At 35.5% G+C, this 25479-nt stretch overlaps 1 protein-coding gene across 3 annotated transcripts in view; it reads right to left on the bottom strand.

Moving 5' to 3' along the window:
* Positions 1-25479, bottom strand: part of BMPR1A (bone morphogenetic protein receptor type 1A) — a 140349-nt gene that overhangs the window by 63787 nt on the left and 51083 nt on the right. For all 3 annotated transcript variants that reach the window (XM_059397955.1, XM_059397956.1, XM_059397954.1), the window contains one exon: positions 264-378. The gene's annotated coding sequence lies outside the window, so the exon portion shown is untranslated. The remainder of the gene's footprint in view (positions 1-263; positions 379-25479) is intronic.

The following is a 25479-nucleotide window of genomic DNA, read 5'->3' as shown; positions in this document are numbered from 1 at the left end:
TTCAATTTTTTTCTTCCTTCCAAGATTTTATTTACATTCATGTCAGTTAACATAAAGTGTGGTACTGGTTTCAGGAGTAGAATCTGGTGATTCATCACTTACACACAAAGCCCAGTTGCTCACCCCAACACGTGCTCTTCTTCTTCATGCCCATCTCCCATTTAGCCAATCCACCCTCCCACCTTCCCAGACTATTTTCAATTGTTAACAAATGAAAATTGTATATATTATTCTAGTTATTTTCTTAAAAGTCTTTTTCTTACCTCAGAGATGTGGCTAGATAAAACTGTACTTCCAGTTTTCTCCAAACTGCTTTGACCTATGCTTCCATCTCATGAATTCCAAGACAGTATTAAACTGATGCATATTTTCATAAATCTGTTAAAAAAAAAAGAAACTAACTTAGACTAAAAGAAACATGCAAAAGCAATACTGTACATTTGTCAGGTGTAAAATTATACATTTTCAATGTAAAGTCAATGAAAATGCTAAAGTATTTTAATATGTCACTTTACCATTTTCCCAACCTCTACCCAAAGAAGTTTCCCATTTTGCTTATTTTCAACTTCACAAATGTAACAATAGCTCTGTGGAAAAAATTACTTGCATGTAAAATTTCTATATTGGCTTGAAAAAACATGAACAGCTAGAAGCAGCACTAAAATTTACAATTCTACGATATTCAAATTCATGCTTAGGCAAAAATATATTTGGCCACCCACCGAATATCCCTATTTTCACTTTTTATCACAAAATCTCAGTAAGCAGTTTTAATTTCAGTCAACCTTCCACCTAGAATATTAAGGACTGGAGGGGTCAGGAATTAATGGCACTGCATGGTCTAAACTCAGGGGATAGGTTACAACTATGTTACCACTGACATTTAGTTCCCCTGCTTTAAAACACAGAGTTCAAAAATATAAAAGAGGGAAACAATAAAAAAATTTTAATTTAAAAAGGCATGTTGTTTACTTAGAGATTTAAGAAATAATTTTATTGAATCTATTTTTAACTGAAACTTCAAATAGCAAAGTATTGTTTCATAGTCTTAAAAAGGAAAAATTTTAAGTTGTATGAACACTACCTATGTCCCACTGCAAGGTCAAAATGCCTTTGTCTTCAAGTCCATTTAGAAGTATCACTTGTGTCACACTGAGGTTTAGTAGTCTTGGCAATAATGACTGAATTAATGTAAGCTGGGGCAATCTGAAACTGTCTAGCATATCAGATAGCAGCCTTTCTTAAAGACAAGAGTCTCCACTCAGCAGACAGGCTGCCATAGGACCATGCTAAATCTTTCATGGTCCAACTAAAGACAGACTGACCCTGAAAGCAATTAGTAATGCTTTGTCTGCACTTAGGAGCCTTAAATAGTCTTCTCAATGCACCAGTTACCCACAACTTAACTGGTCTGTAACATTTTTCAGGGTACTCACAGGACTATAAAACTCTTAGACCATCACTCAGAGAAATAAGGGTAGGAATGGAGATACGGTGTTTAGTGATTTTTTTCCCTGAGTTGTTCACAGTCTTAAAACATTTCCCTTTTATAATCAAAAAATAAATGCATTGTGTTTTCATGTTAGAAATGACAAATATCTTCCTCCAAAGTCACTCTTTGCCAATAACACTATTCTTCCCTAACAGTATATATGAAGAAAAGAGGGAAGGCAATCACTATATTAAACAAAGTTCAGATTAACCCATCCTCATAAAGGTTAAAGCAATCCATCAAAAGACCGTGTTTAAAAAAATATGGCCTGGGGCACCTGGGCTCACTCAGTCGTTGAGCCTCTGCCTTTGGCTCTGGTCATGATCCTGGGGTCCTAGAATCGAGCTCCACACAGGACTCCCTGCATGGCAGGGAAGCCTGCTTCTCCCTCTCCCACTCTCCCTGCTTGTGTTCCCTCTCTCGCTGTGTCTCCCTCTGTCAAATAAATAAATAAATAAATAAATAAATAAATCTCTATATATACACACACGTACATGGATTCTAATTCTACCAATTATTTCTAATGGATCAGATCAAATTAACATGTAAACCATCTAGCCATTGTTTACCCATGGACTACTTATTACAACAATAAGAACATGTGTTAACTACCACAAAGATCTGGTCAAAACCGAACACTAAACAAGTATAATAATATTTTTATCAAAGATCTTGTGTCTAAAACTTTCAAGCCCATTAGTTCTAGAAAACACATTAAGGAAAAGGTAATTCTTTTAATAATACATTGGGTCTTCTTAACAACAGAATAAGTGAAAAAAAACAAACCTTTCTAGATATATTCTAGTATTTTATAATTGAGCTAACATCAGAATTTTCTTAAAGTTCATAAATATTTGTAAACAAACCTGAAAAGTGCATTTTAGTCCCACATTATCTTTACAAAATATCTTTATTTGCCATCAAAATGTACAATCCTTCTTGGTTTTCAAAATTAGTGAAGTCATTATTTAAACCACCAAGGTACTTAAAAGCTCATTAACCATACAGAACCCATCAGTGACAAATATCAACTGTGGATATTTCAGTTATCTCTCACTCTGAGGTGCTGGAATACCCCCATTCACCGCCATATTAGTAAGATTTGCTTTATAGAAAAGAACAATGTACATATGATTTGATAAATATGCTAGTCTAGGACAAAACTTAAGACTACTTTTGAGTTTGTTCCAGATGTCAAAAAGTAGTCATTCCCTAGTAGTCACAAACTCAGCAATACTGACTGCATACTTTTTCTTTCCACCACTCCAAATACTGTCCTCCTCAACTGCATTTCTCCTCCCTAAGCACACACAAGAAGTACCACAAATACCATACAAGTATTGCTGTTAACACTATCACTGCATGCATATAATGCTTTTAAAAAATCAGAACCAAACTACAAAATACTTGACAAAACATCCCAGCTGGGCTCTTAAACTAAAGGCATTACTGTTAAAACTTTTGGTACATTAAACTGGAAAATTCAAACATCATGCTTCAGAAAACGATAACACAGTTTTAGCTGTAAGTAATTCAAGCAAACAGTGTAATTTAGGCTTATCATGCACTTCTATAATAAAGCAGGTAACCAGAGAACACAGAAACGGAGGGTCAACTTATGGACGGGTTATGTTCTAAAAGACCACTTATAAATTGAATGTAAGCTTGATTTTGAAACTTAAGATGCCTTTCTCATAAAACCAAAGACATAAGCAACAATATTAAACCTGTGATACAAATGAACTACAGTACACAATTCTCATCACAGCACTCTGATGCTTACACATATTTCCATACCAAACTTCAAATTTTTATTCACTGTTGTAATCCCAGAATCTAGCATAGCCGATGACATAGAGTAGGATTTCAACAAATACTGGCAATCTCAGGTACTAAACAGCAACAACTCAATGATAGGAGAAACTGGCTTGTCTAGAAAACTTACCTATCTTAATTATATCAGACAACCAAAAGACAAAGGGAAAAAGCTTCTTCCAAAAGAGACAGGTGAAAAAGATTCTTAACATCAGGGTGAGAAGACTCTGATTAAGCCAGTTGTGGCAATTTCCATTCTTCCTGCCAATCAGTAGTTTTGCTATAAGCATCTGATGCAATTCCAGCCAGTAAGACAAGAGAGTAAGTTTGCTAGAAAACTAAGCACTGGGAAAAGTGTTTCTGGGAAAGGTTTTATGCCTAATTAAAAAAAAAGACATCTAGGTGAAAACATCCTCCCCATCACTTTTTTTTCCCAGGGAACTCTGGGTTTGAATGTGTCAAGTAGCATGATGGCAGCCATCAGAACCATGAGAAGGTGACAGCCTAGAAGGACAACCCAACAGATTTAGAATAGCTGCATTAAGACAGAAAGAATCTGGGTCTTTGGTGCTGTTGTTAGGCTTGAATAAATCCTAAAATGATATCATTACATTGGACCTTTTTATTAAATTACATTAAATCCTTTTATTGTTTAACCAGTTTTCAATTACCAAAAGTAACCCAGCGAATACCGTGATTCAGAAACTAATACACCATTTGCTTCCATAAATTCAAATGTTATATTTATACAATAAAATAATAACTCACCTAAATTTATATCACAATCCAGATGCTTCTTTTGAACTAGATACATATTTTCAAAATACTAAATATTAGAAGAAATCAATCAATCAACATACCCAAATCAAACAATCAAAATACGGAATTTCACAGAGACAGAAAATAGATTAATGGTTGTCTGGGACTGGGCATGGAGGGTGGGAATGGAGAAAGACACCAAAATTATGATCCACAAAAGGAAAAAAGGAGGTAAATTAGAATTCATCAAAATTAAAAATATCCTTCTGCAAAAGGCCATGTTAAAAAGATGAAAAGACAAGACACACAATGTGAGACAATGTTTGCCAGCCATACATGTGACAAAGGACCCAACTAGAATATACCAAATCTCAAAATTAAAAGTTAAAAAAAAAAATCACCAAGAAATTGGGCAAAAGAGTATGAAAAGAGATTTCGCTGAAGAAGATATTTGGATGGCAAATCAGTATATAAAAAGCTTAACAACACTAGCCATCAGGGAAATGCAAATTAAGACCCCACTGAGATACCACTACACACCTACTGGAACAACTAAAATAAAAAACAGTGACGATACTAAATGCTCACAATATGAAGAAAGTGCAGCTTTCAGACATTGTTGGTGAGAACGTAAAATGGCACAGCCACTTTGGAAAATAGTTTGGAAGTTTCTTTAAAAAAATGAAATACACACTGACATGTAACCAAACACGCTTGGGGTTGCAAAGAAATAAACATGAATATTAGCAGCAGTTTTATTTTTAATCGCCAAAAATTGGGGAAAACAAAACGTCCTTCAAAAGGTGAATGGTTAAACAAACTGTGGTGCAACCACACAACAAAATTCTACTCAGCAATAAAAAAAGAAACTAGTGACACTCAAAACAACTTGGGTGAATCTCAAAGGATTAGGCTGAATGCAAAAAGGTCACATACTATATGATTCCACTTATAAAACACTCTCAAAATGACAAAAATCATACAGATGATGGAGGACACGTGTATGTGCAGCACAAGGGAGACCTTTGTGTGACAGGATCTATGTCTTGATGCTGAGCTGGTTAAACAAAATCTAAATGTATGTTTAAATGGCACAGCGCTATACATATAAAATGAACCAATGTCAGTTTCTGTTTGGACACTACATCAAGTAGCATTAAGTAACCACTGGAGGAAGGTGAAGGGTGTAAGGGACCTCTCCTTACTATTTTTGCAATTTCCTCTGAATCTATAATTACTTTTAAGTAATTAAAAAAATTTTAAACCCTATTTCCTAAAAATGTTTTACCTATGCTTAAATTAGATTTTGAATAACAAAGCAATGGTTCAGAGGACTCAAGATACATTTTTTCTTTTAAATCAGCTAGGGAACTTCAATTCTGCAGTGGTTTCAAGTATCCTAAGGAAATGAGGAGCCTCCATAACAAAAGTCTAAAGAAACCAATAGTTCCTAAACCAAATTCCGGGTCTTCAGTTCTCTGTATCCCTCACCCTCTGAGTCTGGGAAGCAGTGACTACTATGACATGAGTGTCATCTGTTCTGAGAGTAATAAGCACAGCAAGTCTGACACAGCCACCTGCATCAGGATGAACCCCAAATAGTCATCTATCCATATATTCTTTTCAATTTATCTTTCCTGAAAAAAGAAGTATGAAAACCATTTCTTTACCACTTTAATTTTCTCTCCAACTTATTAGACAATTTACCCAGTAATCGTAGACATTTAAATTACTCAATACATCTTCCACTTTCCAAGTAAACCTAATTCAGTCAGTGGAGAAATATGTATCACCCATTTATTTCCTATAAAATGATAAAAAAATTATCAACAGAACATTTATTTTATTAGCTGATAGGTAAAGTACCCTGGGGCAAGTTCCTCTGGATAGTTTCACTATGTTGCATAAAGAAGAAAACTTCTACTCTCAGGAATTATCAGGAATTGATTTTATTTATTTTTTTAAGTAGTCTCCATGCTCAGCATGGAGCCCTTTATGAGGCTGAAGTCACTGAGATCAAGACCTGAGATTAAGACTTGAGCTGAGATCAAGAATCCACCCCACCTGAATGAACCACCCAGGCATTCCAGGAATTGATGTTAGATTGCTAAAAGTTCACCAATTTTTCTAAAAACATGCATTGTTTCTACTTCTCAGTGAAGTGTAAATACTATTTAGAATTAACATTATGAACACCAATTACAGAGTTATGCTACAATACAGTGAAATCATCAGGGACTAATTAATACATAGTGCTATTTGTCCCATTTCTAAATGGTCCCAGAAGAGTGCTGGGTTTATTTATTTGTGCACTTGCTTGCTTGTTTTAAATTTTAGCTTGCATCCCTATTTTTAAGTTTCTTCCTCAGCTAACAGCTATCTAAAATGCACATTTGCTAACATAGTACTAGCCCCCTCTATCCACTTTTCTTTTCCTTTTTTTTTTTAAGATTTATTTATTTATTTATTTGACAGAGATAGAGAACACAAGCAGGGGTAGAGGCAGAGGGAAAGGGAGAAGCAGGCTCCCCACAAAGCAGAGACCCCAATATGGGGCTTGATCCCGGGACCCTGAGATCATGACCTGAGTCAAAGGCAGATGCTTAACTGACTGAGCCACCCAGCCTCCCCATTTGCTTTTCATTTACATTATTCCTGAGAATCAGAAAACTAGTTTAATGCAGCTCTGTGTTTCAGGGTCTACAGAAATAAAAAGGCAGCACAGGACAGCCTGAAACTGAAGGTATAAAAACTGAACACGTCTTCCATTATGATCCAGACATTTTTATGATGTGATTATATGTATTTTTAATGTGATATTTTTAAAGGACCACTTCAAGAATAAGAGAAAGGTAGGATACCTCAATTAGTCAACTGAGGAGAAAACAGAAATGGGAGGAGCTAAGAACTGTAAACACCTCAACATTTCTAACAAGATCCTCTCTCAAAACTGTTCCTCTTGAATTCCTTACCTAGCTCAACGTACAGCTGGTTACAAAAAAAAAATCTTTTTTGCCACCACGTGGCAAAGGAGACAATGTACATACCCAAAGACCCAAAAATTCTAGCTCTGGGTATATAACCCAGGGGACCTTTTGCATATATCTACCAAGAAGCAAGCACAAGAAAATTCACAGCAGCATTTTCTTAGTAGCAAAAAGCCAGAGGAAACCCAAGTGTCCAACTATAGTAAAATGCATAAAATGTAATATATTCATATAATGGAACCACCACATAGTAGTGAAAAGGGATGTACCTCAGATAATTATGTTAACAATAATGAAATCTCAAAATCATAATGTTGAACAAAAAAGAAAAAGTCCAAGAAGAATATATATAAACAGTGTGATTCCATGCATATAAAACTCAAAAATAGTTAGTATTTTTTAAAAAGTATATTAAAGGAAAAATACAAAAGTGGGAAAATATAAGGAAAGGTAATGGAGTAACACCAAACTTAGGATGATGCTTTCTTCTGGGAAGAGACAAGCTATCGTCCTGCAGCCTGGAGAGTTTCAAAGGATGGCATTACATTTCTTGGGACAGGATGCTGGGATAGATGCATTCATTCATTATTATTACTCTAAAATGCACATCTATGTTATATATACCTTTGTATACAGAATAGATTTTAGGATAAAAATTTTATTTTAATCTAAAGTAAATATGGTTAACTGCTAATATTTTGTAAATCTGAGTATTAGGCATATAGGTATCACACCACTTCCTATATTGTTGGAATTATCATAACTTATTTTTTTTTTATTATGAGTGAAGAGCTATGAAATTTTATTTTGATGTTTAAGGACAAAATATTACAAATCTTTAGTAGCAATAAATCAAAGCAAACACTAAGCTATTATAAAATGAAAAAAAAAAGAAAAAATTTATTTTCCCTCCTGATATAATCTGATAGAAAATACACAATGCTATCAACATAGCATTCATTCCAAAACATTTTAACTTTAATCTAGTCATGAAATACAAAAATACAAGCAGCAAATTGAAGGGTATGCTATTTTTTTAAAAAAACAAGGTGAGATTTCATAAAAGACCATTGTAAGGGGGGATGAGAGGGAGGATGAGGGGCAGTGGAAATAGTGAGTTATTCTCAATTAAAGGAAACTAAAGAAATATGACAACCAAATGCAAAATATATTCCTCAACAGGTTCCTGGATCAAAAATCAAAATGGGGCACCTGGCTGGCTCTCTTGGTAGAACATGCAACTTTTGATCTCAGGGCTGTGAGTTCAAGCCCCGTGCTGGCTGTGCAGTCTACTTAAAAATAAATAAATAAATAAAAATAGCTATAGAGAACACTTTTAGAAAGAAAACAGAAAATTTAAGTAAGGGTAGTATATTACATAATAGTATATTGGTATTAAATCTCTTATGATAATGTAGCTCTTAAGGAAGGACAATCATGTTCTTAGGACATACTTGCTAAAATATTTAGGGGTGAAGTATTAAGATGTTTGCAGATTACTTTCAAATAGTGAGAAAAAAGGTGTATGTGGGTTTTTTTTTAAAGATTTTATTAATTTATCTGACAGAGAGAGATACAGCGAAAAAGAGAACATAAACGGGAAGAATGGGAGAGGGAGAAGTGGACTTCCCACTGAGTAGGGAGCCCCATGCCAGGCTCGATCCCAGGACCCTGGGATCAGGGCCTGAGCTGAAGGCAGATGCCTAACGACTGAACCGCCCAGGTATCCCAAACGCATATGTGTTTTTATGAGTAGAGAAAGAAAGCAGATAAAGTAAAAGGTTAATATGTAAAGGCTTTTACTATCGAAATAGAAAAATTTACCAGCAAAATAGGTTTTTACCAATAGTTCAAATTTTAATTTAAAAGTCTGTAAAACAAGAAATTGGGAAAAAAATGTACTTTATCAGTTGACTTGTGATTTCACACATAATTTTAGTAAACAATGTCAGTTTGGCAGCGGTTACTAAAATCAAATATTGACAGATCTATAAGGAAGTCACAAAGATCTCTCCATTAGCAAATTTTAAAACTTTTCCCCTAGAAACTGTAAATTATGACTGCTTAACAGGATTAAAAATTACATTTTGCTTAAATGGTCAAAAATTATAGCTGTGCTTTGGAAACACAGCATTATAATCAGTCTGAAGACATATGGGCTTTAAAAAATATTGGCAAATCACTGGTATTATATGTAATTTACAAAGGTTTTACTTGATATTGAAGTAAATATAATTATACTGATATATTAGAACATAATATTTTCAAATATTTTATTTATTTTTAAGTTTTTAAAAAGATTTTATTTATTTATTTGACAGACAGAAATCACAAGTTAGGCAGAGAGGCAGACAGGGGCTGGCGGGGGGGGGGGGGGGGAGAAGTCTCCCTGCTGAGCAGAGAGCCTGATGCAGGGACCAAGGACCTTGCATCATGACCTGAGCCTAAGGCAGAGGCTTAACCTACTGAGCCACCCAGGCGCCCCTCAAATGTCCTATTTAGCAAATAGAAGAATGCTTTAAAATTTCTTTCTCAAAACAGATCCTAATTTTCTATTAATGCATACCCATATTATTCAGGATTGCTAAAGCAAGGTAATAAGGACAGAATGAATTCCTCTAAAACATAGGTAGTTTCCCCAAAAAACTAATTATACGTCATGAAAATGGGTAACACTTAACATCTCAAGGATGTACTGGTTATGTCAGACTTTAATCTGATTCATCTTATAAAGTATTTGGCTTAATTATTATTTACTAAAAACAAAACCACATTCATTAAATACCCAATTGTCATTCATCCAAATGTGAACATCAATGAGACTAAACAAATGACATTCTAGAAATTACAGAAAATAAAATTATTTTTTATTAATGGCACCCACATAAAATCCACCACTTATACAGGGATATGCAAACAAATGAAGTCCAACAGAAGTGGAAATGGACTACAGACACCTCCTCCAAAGGCAGGGTGTCGGACAGTGTTGCTACATGCCTATAGGTGGGTATACACACAGGGTAGAAAGTTTTAGCTGGGAAGCCTGCATTTAAGTTCTCATCTCTATGTAATGAGAGGCAGGTAGTTAATTACTGAACAGCACTGTCTTTTAAACTGGTAAGTCACACATGTGAGGGAGGAGCTTATAAGCAGGATGAGCAACAACCAAGGCAATCAAGTAAGATTTCAAAAAGAAGCAACAACAGGTTTTGAAGATTTTCAGACAGACAATTAGAAGCACCTATCCCAATATAATATACATAATCCAACAGCGTGACCACGGACTAAACACTTTCTGCAAAAATGTCATGTGCACTTTGGGCTATATTTGTGAGGTTAGATGTTTAAATTGCAGAGAATAGCTCTATTATCAACAGGCAAGAGAGAATGAAAGAGAAAGGAAAAAAGATCACTTGGTAATACTCCTTAGGGCACTATAGTATATTTTAAAACATTTAAGACACAGTTCCCTTCTGGAAAGTAACACTTAATCAACTTCAGGAGTTATGCCATAAATATATTAATATAAACATATTAATACATTAATATAAACATATATATTATATAAATATATTAAAGCTTAAACAACAGTACCAAGATGACAATACAAATATTGTCATACCACTATACATAATTATCTGAGAAGTATCAAAGACTGCTGCTTCACAGCACAGGAGAGATCACTGGGGGCCAAATTTAAATTAGCCTTCCAAAGACTGGCAGGGTTTCATAGTATGCAAGGAGGGAGGGGTGCAGGTAAAAATGGGCATTCTATCAGGGGCCCAGGGAAGGCGCACTGTGCCTGGCCATTGTCCCATCTGAGGCCTGGATTCTAGAGTGGTGGAGCAGGATAATCAATGTGCGGCCTGCTCCAGATGATAAACACACAGCCACCTGAAGCTCACGTCATCTGAGGCAGACATCAATATTTATTTTAGTTCTCTTTCCAATCAAGCACTGAAGACCTCATAGTTCTTCTAAATATAGAACAGCTAAGATGTCAAGATATTTGAAATCCACCTACCATTCTTCTAGAAGGAGAGGATTAAGAGAAGAATACGGGTTTAGGAGCATGTCTACTGCAGTCAGACTGAGTACCAAGGTTAGAATCCTGGCTCCACCATTTTACCTATTATAACTTTGACCCAAAGTTGCTTACGCTCATCTGATTCATCTGTATGAATCTGTAAAATAGGGACAATAACTGCATGTGTCTGAAAGGTGAAGATCAAAGGAATTAATGTAGGTAGAGCACTTAGAACAGTGCCAAGTAAATACATTCTAAGTGTGATATAGTGTTAGGCTACTGCCCTGACATCTGCTTCCCAACCTCAGTTTACCAAAGGTCACTGAAAGTGCAAAGAGTGAAATTGTGGATTGGGGGGGACTACTGTATTTCCTCTTTCCAAATCCTCGACCAACTGGCCATGAAATAACAACAGAATAAATATAAAATACTATATTAAAATAATAAAATTATGGAAGGGAGTTGATAACTAAAGGGCGTGAGGTTTCACTTTGAGGGGATGAAAATGTTCTAAATGACTGTGGTGATGGTTACACATATTTGTGAATGTATTAAATACCACTGATGCGTACATTTTAAATGAGTCAACTGCATGATAAGTATATTAATTTCACTGAGAGATTTTTATGTTTTACCAGTAAAAATCTACCAAGAATTGTGATGTGTATTTGACTATATGGATGGTCTTACAACATTCTTAATGATAACAAAACAGAATAGAAATAATCTAAGTAAAATATAATACATTCATATTTTATAGTAATGATAGCTAACATTTATTAATTGCCAAGAATTATTTTTTATGTATATCTCATTTATTACTTACAACAACCCTAGGTATTAGAAAAAAATGCTACCTTCGTTTTCTAGATGAGGAAATTGAAACCCAGAGTAGTATTCTGCTCAAGGCCACACAGCTAGTGAGGACTAGGAGCCAGGATTACAACCTGGGCAGTTGTATGGCCAGTTTGTATGGCCACTATTCATACTGCAGAAGAGTAAGTACTTAAAAATATACTCACAATATATTAAAATAGAAATATAAATCATATATCAAAAAAAAAAGATACAGGGGCACCTGGGTGGCTCAGTCAGTTAAGCATCTGACTTTCGGTTTTAGCTCAGGTTATGATCTCAGGGTTATGAGACAGAGCCCCACCTTAGGCTCCTTGATCAGCACAGAGTCTGCTTGGGATTCTCTCCCTTTTCCTCTCCCTCCCCGTCTTCCGTTCACCACACACTTCCTCTCTAAAATAAATAAATAAATAAAATTTAAAAAAAAAATACAGTATGAACCTGCTTTTGTTTAATGCATTTTAAAAAACGATGGAACAGATATAGCCCCAAATTTAATACTGGTTATCTCTGAAAGGTGGTATTACAATGGATTATTATCTCCTTTATACTTTCCTGCATTTCCCACATTTTGTACTGCAAGGCAAATTTAAGTGAAGTTTAAAAAAAAAAGATAGAAAGATAGTGACAACTCCACATACTGCAGAAAGGACAAGTAATAAAATACAGAAGAAGCTGCTAAATTTGCTAAATGGGTCACAGACAAATTCAATGACAATGGAAGGTTTTTTAAAAAAGAAGAAAGGTACTATTCAGGTACAGACTGACATTTTGAGAGGTTTGGAGGTTGAAAAGAATGACATATAGCCTTGAAGTAACAGCAGTATCAAGGGAAGATCTTGCTGGTTTGTTTTTAATTTGAGGGGAATTTGATCAGGGTTGTAATTGAACTGGAAATAGTCTGTCAAGGATGTCAAGAGAGACAAGGAGAGGAAGGGCTAAGAAGATAAAGACTTAGCCTTAGAAAAAGGGAAACACTACTTGTGAAATAGAAGAAAGAGAAGGAAAAAACTCATAAAAAGAGATCTCTGAGATAAAGAAAAGAAATCGAACTTATATTTGGCACCCCAAACTTCTCTAGAAAATATAAAATGAAGTCATCTTCCAAAACTGAGACAGTGGAGATTAGGCATAGGAAGAGAGGTATGGGGACGCCTGGGTGGCTCAGTTGGTTAAGCAGCTGCCTTCGGCTCAGGTCATGATCCCAGAGTCCTGGGATCGAGTCCCACATCGGGCTCCTTGCTCGGCAGGGAGCCTGCTTCTCCCTCTGCCTCTGCCTGCCTCTCTGTCTGCCTGTGCTCGCTCATTCTCTCTCCGTCTCTGACAAATAAATAAAAATCTTTAAAAAAAAAAGGAAGAGAGGTATGGTGTAGGGCGCAAAACACTGAAAAGCTACTGGGTTCACTAATTTGCCAGACCTAGCAATAACGATCTAACAATCACATGACCATAACAGAAACCACTGCAGGAAGCTGGGAAAATCCCTTCTTCCCAACAGTTAGCATGCACATGAAGCTGCACCACTCAAACACAAGAGAATCCATGGTATGCCTGGAGATTATTCCCCTATTAGGAATTCCTAGGATAACCACCACTGTAATATTCTATGAAGCTGATGTGCTATCACTTCTAGATGACATGAATCGTCTAAAGAAGAATCAGAGCTCAAGCACAAATTTTAAATTTGACCGTAAGAAGGTAGTTTTCTAGGGAAAATCAAGTTGCAAAGATCTCTGCATATTATTTTTTATATATGTATAAACTTTGTATAATTGAAAAGTTTTCCCTAAACAGGTAGAGCATAATGAAACATGGTATTTCTTGTACAAATAGCTTTCTAAAGCAACTTTTAAAAAATAAGTAGCAATCGAGTACTCCTCATGTAAGAGTGAAACACAGAGACACTGACTGGACAACACTGTGTCTAAGGAGGGGTTTGTTAACTAGTGGGCTTCACCGTAGTGTAACTGAGCCATCACCTGCTTGTGCACATATGGAAACCTTCAAATGTAAGGCTCTGTTGCTCTCTTTGGTCATTCAGTTTCTTAGAAAAGAGTCCTCCAGTCTCCTCTGACTGCCAGTGTTCTACAAATAGGTAAGGAAAGGAACATGGGAAAGAAAGTAAGGACATAGCTCATAATCCAGAAAGTAGACTTCCCATTTATAATGTGCTCTTCTGTAGTTTCTCCAAATCTGGAGTCTCACTGGCATAATTTCTCAAGGCAATCAAACACCCAACTTCTGCTAGGGTACTAAGTCCAGGAAGGTCTAGAAGAAACTGCTGGGAATAAATACAAAATCGAACAGAAAAGGTATAGCTGAAACAATGGAAAGAGAAGCCTCAAGGAGGAGTAAGGGACAGTGACAGAACTAGGATTGGCCAAACATAATCAAAAGCAATTCTGTCAAGTTCAAGATGCTTTCCAATGACCCATGAGACAGTTTCCAGATTCAAATCTCATGCACGTTATTATAAGGCTAAAAAACATCTTTTTACACAATTAAAGCAAACCAGAAAAAAAGCAACACAAAACTGATAATAACTATAATCTAAAAAGCTAGAAGCATTGGGGCGCCTGGGTGGCTCAGTGGGTTGATCCTCTGCCTTCGGCTCGGGTCATGATCTCAGAGTCCTGGGATCAAGTCCCGCATCGGGCTCTCTGCTCGGCGGGGAGCCTGCTTCCTCCTCTCTCTCTCTCTCTCTCTGCCTGCCTCTCTGCCTACTTGTGATCTCTGTCTGTCAAATAAATAAATAAATAATCTTTAAAAAATAAAAATAAAAAAAATAAAAAGCTAGAAGCATTAAGTAAATTACATAAGGCATGAAAAACAACATCAGAACTGGAAAAACTCAGAAAAGTAAGAACATAACTCAAAAAAGAATTTTTAAAAATTCTATTTCATAAAGACTAAAAGCAAAGGAGCACAAGAGTAAATTAACACGATAGGTAATGTGAAAAGGAGTTTAATCCTAAAATAGAAAATACCAAAAAAATTTAATGAGAAATAAAAGGATTCTAGGAAATGTGACAAAAACTGTTCTTTTATATAAAACAGTAATCACTGAAGAAAACCCAAGAAAAAGAAGTGAAAACTAAAAACATTAAAAAAAAAATAAAAAACAATTCAAGAAAACTTTCCTAAAATAAGATTTAAAACTGTATGTTGAAGGCATACAATGCATACTTGAGGATATGGACACAAAATAATACCAAGAGATATTATAGTAAAATTACAGAACTTTAAAAAAAAAAAAAACTATTTGAGCATCTGGGCCAAAACGTCAAGTAACTTAAGAATTTTATCAACAGATTTTACAAAGCAACACTTTAACCCAGGGGGAAAAAAAGACACTCAAGGAAATAAAATAAGAGCCAAGAAGTTTACAGCTGGTAAAACTAATGTTCAAGCATAAACAATACACATTACCATCATGAAAAAACTCAGAATAATGTTCTCATGAATTTTTCCAGAGAAATCTACTAGAGAATAAGCTTCAAAGAGCCAATATGATTAGAGGAATATTGACACAACTGGAGACAAGCATTAAATAATAACTTGTAGAATAGAAGATGATGAAAAGAAAGATAGTACATAATGGCAATACGACCTGATGATATAGAGAGCATAATCACCAATAAATGAAGAACATATTAAAAAATGTTTATTCTTTTCAGTAATATTGGTAACAGATATATTAGTTTTGCTATTGTGAAACTGTCAGATATATTATGATAAATGAGTAATTATGGAATATTCCTATATGCTTGAAAACCATGATTCCCAATCTGTATTTCACTATTCACTGGAAAGACCTAGAAACAAAGACCAAGCAGTAGCAATGAGCATCCAATGAATCCAGATCATAGTTTTGAAATACTACTGTCCAATGAAAGAAACCAGACTTCATGGAAATAGTTCATGGTTGAGACAGTAAGTTTTCAAGATGTTCTTGGAATATCATCTAGTTTTATAAGGCAATAAAAAAAACAAATCAACAACTGTTTGAGTGATGTCAAAAAGACTCAGGAGCCAACCTGAAGAGACTCCTCATGGCCAAAGACGGGGTAGTGTGAGCTTCAGCAACTGTAAGAATTGCAACAGACTGAATCCCAATGAATGTGTTTAAATCCATGGTAAAGGAGAAAAAAAGAGAAGAAGGAAGAAGGAGGAGGAGAAAGTAGAAGAGGCAGAAAGAGAGAAATGAAGAGAAGAGAAATCAATCACCTTCAGAGAAGATAGGGAGCCATTTCAATATTTTAAAAACTATTATAAGGGATCCAGTCATAAAGGGACCACCGCACTTTATGAGTTTAAACTTCAGGAGCTCTACCAGGCCATCTTAGTGAGAAAAATCCCCATGTCATTCTGCCAGAAAGAGGGGGAAAGGTACCATTCTGAAATACATCAGAGTATTGTTCTTTCCCCCCCCCCCCTTAAGTAGGCTCCACACCCTTCATGGGGTTTGAACTCATGATCCAGAGATTAAGAGTCAAATGTTCCACTGACTGAGCCAGCCAGGTACCCCAGGAGCACTCCATTGTTCTTAAGGCCTGCCTTTTCAAGAAAAACTATTTTAACAGAACCTAAGTTATGGGGGTTCTTTCAAAGCCTAACAAGCTTAGGTTAAGGGATATTCCAAACTCTAACCCTGGCTAACCCTCCATGTGGAGAGGGAGAAAACAACTAAGAAGCACTTATTAAATTCACAATTCAGAGATACAGTCTCCCTAAAAAAATGAGACCTCAGAAGACTATAGATTCCCCCCAGTACCTTAACACCACGTTAATAAAGATCTATTTACAGCAGTTTCTTTTACCCAGTATGTCATGTATAGTCAGCAAGAAAAAATTACAAGGCATACTAAAAGGCAAAAACCAGCTTGAAGAAACATAGCAAAGGCATCAAAACCAGACTCCAATATGGCAGAGATAACAGAATTATTAGATTGGGAATTTAAAACAACCACAATTAATATGCTATAGACTCTGATGGGCAAAGTAGCCAGTATGCAAGAACAGATACATTATAAAGCCAGAGAGATGGCTATTCTAAAAAAGAAGCAAAATAAAATGTGTAACAAAAATGGAAGAGTGTCTTTGATGGGCGTATTAGTAAACTAATGACTAAGGAAAAAAAACTCTGACCTTGAGGATGTATCACAGTAATAATCTCCAAAAGTGAAAAGCAAACCAAGAAAGACTGAAAAAGATTTTTTATTTTTTTAAGATTTCATTTATTTATTTATTTATTTGAGAGAGTGAGAAGGAGAGAGAGAATCTGAAGCGGACTCTGCACTGAGCACAGAACGCAATGCAGAGTTTGATCCCACAACCTTGAGATCATGATCTGAGCTGAAACCAAGAGTTGGATGTTCAACCAACTGAGCTACCCAGGCACCCCTGAAAAAGATTTTTAAAAGGACAGAATATCAAAGCACTGTGGACAACTACAAAAAGTGTAACACACAGGAATATAAAAAAGACCAAAAAAAAAAAAAAAAGGGAACAGAAAAAAGAATATCTGAAACACTAAAGACTGAAAAATTTTCCAAATTAATGTCAAACAGAGAACAGCAAGCAGGTTAAGTGCCCCAAAAAACTATACCTAGATAGCTAAAAACAAAGATAAAGAAAGAAAAACTTGAAAGAAGACATAGGAAAAAAAAGCCCACTTTATCCATTTAGGAGCAAAATTATATCCAATTTCTCAGAAACCATGCAAACAAGAAGAGAACAAAATGAAACATTTATTTTTTAAAAAAATATTTTATGTATTTATTTATGAGAGAGAGAATATGTGCACATGCACCTTCAGGGGGTGAGGGCAGAAGGAAAGGAAGAAAGAGTCTTAAACAGACTCCAAAGTGAGTGTAGAGCTCCACAGAGGGCTCAATCTCACAACCTTAAGATTATGACCTGAGCTGAAACTAGGAGTCGTCGCTTAAGTAACTACACCACCCAGGTGTCCCAGAATGAAACACTTAAAATGTCAAAACAGAAAAACCACTGGAACACCTGGGTGGCTCACTCAGTTAAGCATCTGAATCTTGATATCAGCTCCGGTCTTGATCTCAGAGTTCTGAGTTCAAGGCCTGCACTGGGATCCATGCGGGGCATGGAGTCTACTTAAGACAAACAAACAAACAAACCACCAACCTTGAATTCTACAGCCTGTGAATTATTCTTCACAAGTGAAAGAGAAATGGAGATTTTACCAGATGTACAAAAGTGAGGCAATCTGTTGTCAGCAGACCTCCCTTGCAGATAATGTTAAAAAGAACTTCTTTAGAGAGAAGGAAAATGATATAGTTCCAAAACCCAGAAAGCAAGACTACTGGAGAAGGAATAAGTGCAGGTAAAATTTAAAACTTCTCTTATTCTTAATTGATCTAATAGATAACAAGTTATTCAAAATAGTGACAACACATTCAATTATGTATGCTCACATATATATACATATATACATATATACATATACATATATACATATATGTATATATGCTATACAAAAATGAAATGAATAAAAGCAGTGACACAGAAGACAGAAGGGAAGAATTTGGATTATATTTTGCTATTGGAAGGTACCTACACTATCTGTAAAAAGAGAACAATGTTATTTGAAATAGTCTTGGATTAACTGGAAATGCACATTAAAAACTCCAGGGAAACCACTCAAAAAAGTTAAAACAAAAAAAGTATAACAGATACAGTAAGAAAGGAGAGAAAATGAAATAATAAGTGCTCAAATTAAAACCACAAAGAAAAACCTAAGTATGAGACCTGAAACCATAGAACTCTTAAAAGAAAAAACATAGGCAGTAATCTCTTGGACATTGGTCTTAGCAACATATTTATGGATATGCCTCCTCAGGCAAGGATAACAAAAGCAAAAATAAGGTATTGCAACTAAACTAAAATAAAAAACCTTTACACAAAGTAAAGGAAACAATCAACAAAACAAAAAGCCATCCCTACTGAATGGGAGAAGATATTTGCAAATGATACATCCAATAAGGGTTAAGATTCAAAATATATGAAGTAGTTACACAAGTTAACACCAAAAGTTAATCCAATTAAGAAATGGGCAGAGGTTCCAAATGGACATTTTTCCAAAGAAGTCATACAGATCACCAAGAGACACATAAATAGCCCCATATCACTAATCATCAGAAAACTGTAAATCAAAAGCACAATGAGATACCACCTCATACCAGCAAGAATGGCTATTATCAAAATCACAAGAAATAACAAATGTTGGCAAAAAAGTAGAGAAAACAGAACCCTCGTGCACACCTGGTGGCACTATGTATTGGTGCAACCAGTGTAGAAAACAGTATAGAGAGTCCTCAAAAAATTAAAAAGAGAAATACCATATGCCCTAGGAATTCCACTACTGGGTTATCTACCCCAAAATGATGAACACACTAATTTGAAAGATAAATGCAACCTTATGTTTATTATACCATTATTTAAAACAGCCAAGGTATGGAAGGAAGTCAAGTGTCCATCAATAGATGAATGGATAAAGAAGATATATTGTATATGTATATACAATGGAATATTACTCAGCCATAAAAGAAAAATGAGGTCTTGACATTTGTGACAACATGGATGGATCTAGAGGTTATAATGCTAAATGTAATATCAGGGAAAGACAAATACTACATGACTTTAATTATCTGTGGAATCTAAAAAAACAAAACAAACAAAAACCAGAAACAGACTCAGAAATACAGAGTTTGTTAACTGGTGGTTGCCAGAAGGCAGGGAGGTGGGGGAATGGGTAAAATAAGTGAAGGGGATTAAGAGGTACAAACTTCCAGTTATAAAATAAGTAAGTCATGTAGATTAAAAGTACAGCATAGGGAATATAGTAAATAATATTGTAATAATGTTGTATGGTGACAGGTGGCGGTTACACTTACCACAGGGAGCAATAAGTAATGTATAGAATTGTCAAATCAGTATGTTGTATACCTGAAACTACTATAACACTGTATCTCAACTATACTTCAATAATAAATTTTAAAAAAAGATAAAAAAGAGTGAGACAAAAATAGGAACAAAGAATGTGGGCAATGAATAGAAAGCAGTAACAAAAATATGGTAAATGTTAATCAAATTACATAAATGTCACTTTAATATCAATAGCTAAAATACACAAAAGAGAGTATCAGAAAAAATAAAACAATTGTTTTATTTTATGGTCTACAAGAAAACCATTTTTTTAAAAGACTTTATTTTAAAGAGAGAGACAGAGAATGCACACGAGCAGGGGGAGGGGAAGAGGGAGAGGATCTCAAGCAGACTCCACACTGTGCACAGAGCCCAAAGCAGGGCTTAATCTCATAATGCAGGGCTCAATTTCTCTCTAGATCATGATCTGAGCCAAAATAAACAGACAAATATATAGATTAGACACAGATAATTACAGATCAATAAAAAGGCATATGTATACTAAAAGTAAATGATGGAGGGGTGCTGGGTGGCACAGTCCATTGAGCAACCAACTCTTAGGTTTCAGCTCAGGTCAGATCTCAGAGTTGTGAGATTGAGTCCCACATTGGGCTCCATGCTTAGTGTGGAGTCTGCTTGAGTGTCTCTTTCCCTCTTCCTCTGCCCCTCCCCACTGCACTCTCTTTAAAAAAATCTTTAAAATACCTTAAAAAGAATCTCCTAAAAAAATCTTGTAAAAAATCTTTAAAAGCTTATCTTAGAAGAAAAAATCTTAGAGGTGCCTGGGTGGCTTGGTGGGTTAAAGCCTCTGCCTTTGGCTCAGGTCATGATCTCAGGATCCTGGGATTGGGCCCCATATCCAGCTCCCTGCTCAGCGGGGAGCCTGCTTCCCCCGATGAGAGAGCTCTGCCTGCCTCTCTGCCTCTTTGTGATCTCTGTCAAATAAATAAATTAAATATTTTTTTAAAATCTTAAAAAAGAGAAAGTAAATGGATGGAAAAGATACACCATGCTAACACTAATTAGAAGAAAGTGGGACTACAGAATGCCTGGGTGGCTTAATCAGTTGAGCATCTGTCTTCAGTTAGGGTCATGATCCTGGGGTCCTGGAATTGAGTTCCACATCAGGCTCTATGCTCAGTGGGGAGTCTGCTTCTCCCTCTTCCTGCAGCTCCTCCTGCTTGTGCTTTCTCTGACAAATAAATAAAATCTTTTAAAAAAAGAAAAAAGAAAGAGTAACTATATTAATTTCAGAAACAATAGACTTCAGAACAAGGAGAGTTAACAGAGATAAACAGGAGAATTACATAATGATAAAGGAATCAATTCTCCAAGAAAACAATTCTTAATGTGTATGCACCTAACAATGATACATCAAAATAAACCTGATAAACAAAAACAAAATAAATAAAAACAAAACAAAAACAAAAATAAAAACTGATAGAATTGCACAGGAAAACAGATGAATCTACTATTACAGCTGAAGACCTCAAGACCACTATATCAGAAATGGACAGATACAGCAGGCAGAAAAGACAGTAAGAATGTAGTTGAACTCAAAAGCACTATCAATAAGCTGAATATAATTGATATCTATCAACTACTTCATCCAACAACGGCAGAATACATATGATTCTCAAGCTCACATGGAACATTCACCAACCTAGACCACACATTCTGGGCCATAAGGCCATACATTAACAAACTTAAAAGATGAGAATTCATATAATGTCTCTTCTCAGCCTACAATGAAATCAAACTAGGGGAAAAAAAAAAAAAAACCAGAAAGAGAGCTGGAATATTCCAAAATATCTGGAGATTAAACAATGTACTTCTAAATTATAAACAGGCCAAAGAATAAATCTCAAGAGAAATGCAGAAATAATTTTGAACTAAAGGAAAATGTAAATACAACTTTTCAAAATGTGCAGGATACAATGAAAGCAGTACTTAGAGGAAAAATGGTAGCACTGAATGCATATATTAGAAAGGAAGATCTAAAATCAAAAACATAACATAAGCTGCCACTCCCCGCCCCCCCCCAAAAAAACAGAGGAAGAATAGCAAGTTAAATCCAAAGGAAGCAAAAGAAAAGAAAAAAATTAAAATTAGAGCAGAAAACAATGCAACTGAAGAAGGAAATCAACAGAAAAAAAAAATCAATGAAGCCAAAAGCTCATTTTTTGAAATATCAGATAAAACTGATAAGAGAAATGGCACAAATTACTAGTATCAGAAGTCAAAGAGGTGCCTGTGCTCAGGTGGCTGGGTGTCCAACTCTTGATTTTGGCTCAGGTTATGATCTCAGGGTCATGAGATAAAGACCTGCATCAGCCTTTATGCTCAGCGTGGAATCTGCTTGTCCCTCTCCCTCTGTTCCTACCCCAATTCATGCATGCACTCTTTATCTCTCTCTCAAATAAATAAAAATCTTTTAAGATTTTTTTTTTTTTATTTGACTGAGAGAGATCACAAGCAGGCAGAGAGGCAGGCAGAGAGAGAGAGGAAGGGAAGCAGGCTTCCCGCTGAGCAGAGAGCCTGAAGCGGGGCTCAATCCAAGGACCCCGGGATCACGACCCAAGCCAAAGGCAGAGGCCCTAACCCACTGAGCCACCTAGATGCCCCAATAAAAATCTTTTAAAAATATATCTTAAAGTATTTCAAAAAAAAAAAAAAGAAGAAGAAGAAGAAGAAGAAATGAAAGAGGGGCTATCACTACAGGTCCCACAGTCATCAAAAGAATAATCAGGGAATACCACCAATGTCTATGTGCCCACAAATTAGGTAACTTAGAAGAAACAGACTAATTCCTTGGAAGATACAATGTGTCAAAACTAAAAAAAAAACCCTCAACAAATGAAGAAATAGGCAATTTGAATAGGTCTGTATCTACTAGAGAAATTAAATCATAATTAATAACTTTTTTTAATAGTTTGCATTTTAAAGATTTTATGTATTTATTTGACAGAGAGAAATCACAAGTAGATGGAGAGGCAGGCAGAGAGAGAGAGAGAGAGGGAAGCAGGCTCCCTGCTGAGCAGAGAGCCCGATGCGGGACTTGATCCCAGGACCCTGAGATCATGACCTGAGCCGAAGGCAGCAGCCTAACCCACTGAGCCACCCAGGTGCCCCATAATTAATAACTTTTAAGACAGAGAGCACCAGGTTCTGATAAGCTCTCTGGTGAATTCTAGCAAATAGGAAGATATTTTACCAACTCTCTATAATCTTATCTAGAAGACAGAAGCAGAGGGAATACTTCCTAATTCAGGCTATAGGCCAGCATTAGTCCAATACCAAAACCAAGACATTACAAGAAAACTAAACTAATATTGCTCATAAACATATATACAAAAGTCCTGAACAAAATATTATCCAACAATGTATAAAAAGAATTATATACCATAACCACATGGGATTTATCCTAGGTATACAAGGCTGGCTCAATATTTGAAAAATCAATTAATACAACCATCACATCAAGAGACTAAAGAAAAATCACAAGATCATATCATTAGATGCAGAAAAAGTATCTGACAATATTCAAATTCTACTCATGATAAAAATTCTCAGCAAACTAGGAACAGAAAGGAAGTTCCTCAATTTGATAAAAAAAAAAAAAAATCGACAAAAACCTACATGTAGTTAACTAACTGCACACTTAATGGCGAGACTCTCAAAGCTTTCCCACTAAGATCAGGAACAAGACAACGATACCTTCTCTCACCACTCCTCCTCATACTGCAAGTCCTAACCAATGAAATAAGAAAAGAAATAAAAGGTACATAGGCTAGAAAAGAATAAATACAACTGTCTTTGTTCACAGATGACATGACTGTCTATGTAGAAAATCCAAAAAGAAAAAAAAAGACAAAAACTCCTAGACTAGTAAGTGATTACAGCAAAGTTTCAAGATACAAGATTAATATACAAAAGTCAACTACTGTCATATAGATCAGCAATGAACAGGTGGAATTTGAAATTAAAAACATATAATTTACATTAGCATCCCTCCAAAATGAAATACTCAGGTACAAATCTAATGAAATATGTAAAGGATCTATATGAGGAAAATTATAAAACTCTAAATGAAAAAAATCAAAGAACTAAATAAATTGCAAGATAATCCATATTCATGAACCAGTAGACTCAATATTGTCAAGATGTCAGTTCTTCCCTCCTATGATATATAGAGTCAATACAACCCCAGCCAAAATCCAGGAAATTATTTTGTGGATCTTGACAAACTGATTCTAAAGTTTATATGGAGAGGATCTCAAGCAGACTCCACACTATGCTAGTCAGCACGATACTGCAGGAGGTGAATAAAGTTGGAGGACTGATGCTACCAAATGTCAAGATTTACAGCAAAGTTACACTAATCAAGAAAGGATGGTATCTGCAAAAAGAACAGACAAATAGATTAATGAAAAAGAATACAGAGCTATGAAACAGACCCACATAAATATGCTTAACCGACACTTGACAAAGGAGCAACAGACATACAAGGGAGCTGTCTTCTCAGCAAATGGTGCTAAAACAACTGAACATCCACGTATGAAAAGAGCTAAACAAAGCCTTTCTATCCTTCACAAAAATTAACTCAAAATGGGGGTTCCTGGGTGGCTCAGTGGGTTAAGCCCCTGCCTTCAGCTCAGGTCATGGTCTCAGGGTCCTGAGATCGAGCCCCACATAAGGCTCTCTGCTCAGCAGGGAGCCTGCTTCCCTCTTTCTCTCTGTCTACCTCTTTGCCTACTTGTGATCTCTCTCTCTCTGTGTCCAATAAATAAATAAAATTTTAAAAAAATTAACTCAAAATGGTTGACAGACCTAAATGCAAAATATAAGACTCTTAGAAAATAAGAGAAAACCTAGATGCCCTGGGATTTGAGAATGACTTTAGATACAACATCCCAGGCACAATCCCGTAAAGAAATACCTGATAAGTTGTGCTTCATTAAAATTAAGAATTTCCGCTCTATAAAATACAATGTCAAGAGAATGAGAAGACAAGCTACAGACTTAGAGAAAATCTTTGCAAAATATGTATCTATGGATTATTTTCTAAAATATATAAAGAACTGTTAAAAATTCAACAGTAAGAAAACAAACAACCCAATTTAAAAATGGCCCAAAAAATGTACAGATGGCAAATAAGCACATGAAAAGATGTTCAAAATCTTATGTCATTAGGGATTTGCAAATTAAAACAACAATCAGAAAGATGTCCCTAAACACCTTTTAGAATAGCCAAAATAACAGGACACAGACAACACTAAACACTGATAAATATAGGAAGCAAAGAACTCTCATTTGTTATTGACAGGAATGCAAACAGATACAGCCACACAGTTAAGAGTGTCACAGTTTCTTAAAAAACTGAACCCACTATTAGCATACAATCCAGAAATCATGCTCTTTGGTATCCCAAACGAGTTAAAAATTTATGTCCACAAAAAACCTATATAAGAATATTTATGCTTTATTCATAACTGCCAAAAGGTGGAAGCAACCAAGATGTCCTTCAGTAGGTGAATGGATAAACAGACTGTGGTACATCCCGACAATGGACCACTGAACACTAG

This window comes from Mustela nigripes, chromosome 4, assembly GCF_022355385.1.
Source record: "Mustela nigripes isolate SB6536 chromosome 4, MUSNIG.SB6536, whole genome shotgun sequence".
Taxonomy (NCBI): Eukaryota; Metazoa; Chordata; class Mammalia; order Carnivora; family Mustelidae; genus Mustela; species Mustela nigripes.
Note: the sequence above shows the minus strand (reverse complement) of the source record. Positions and strands in the feature narration are given on the sequence as shown.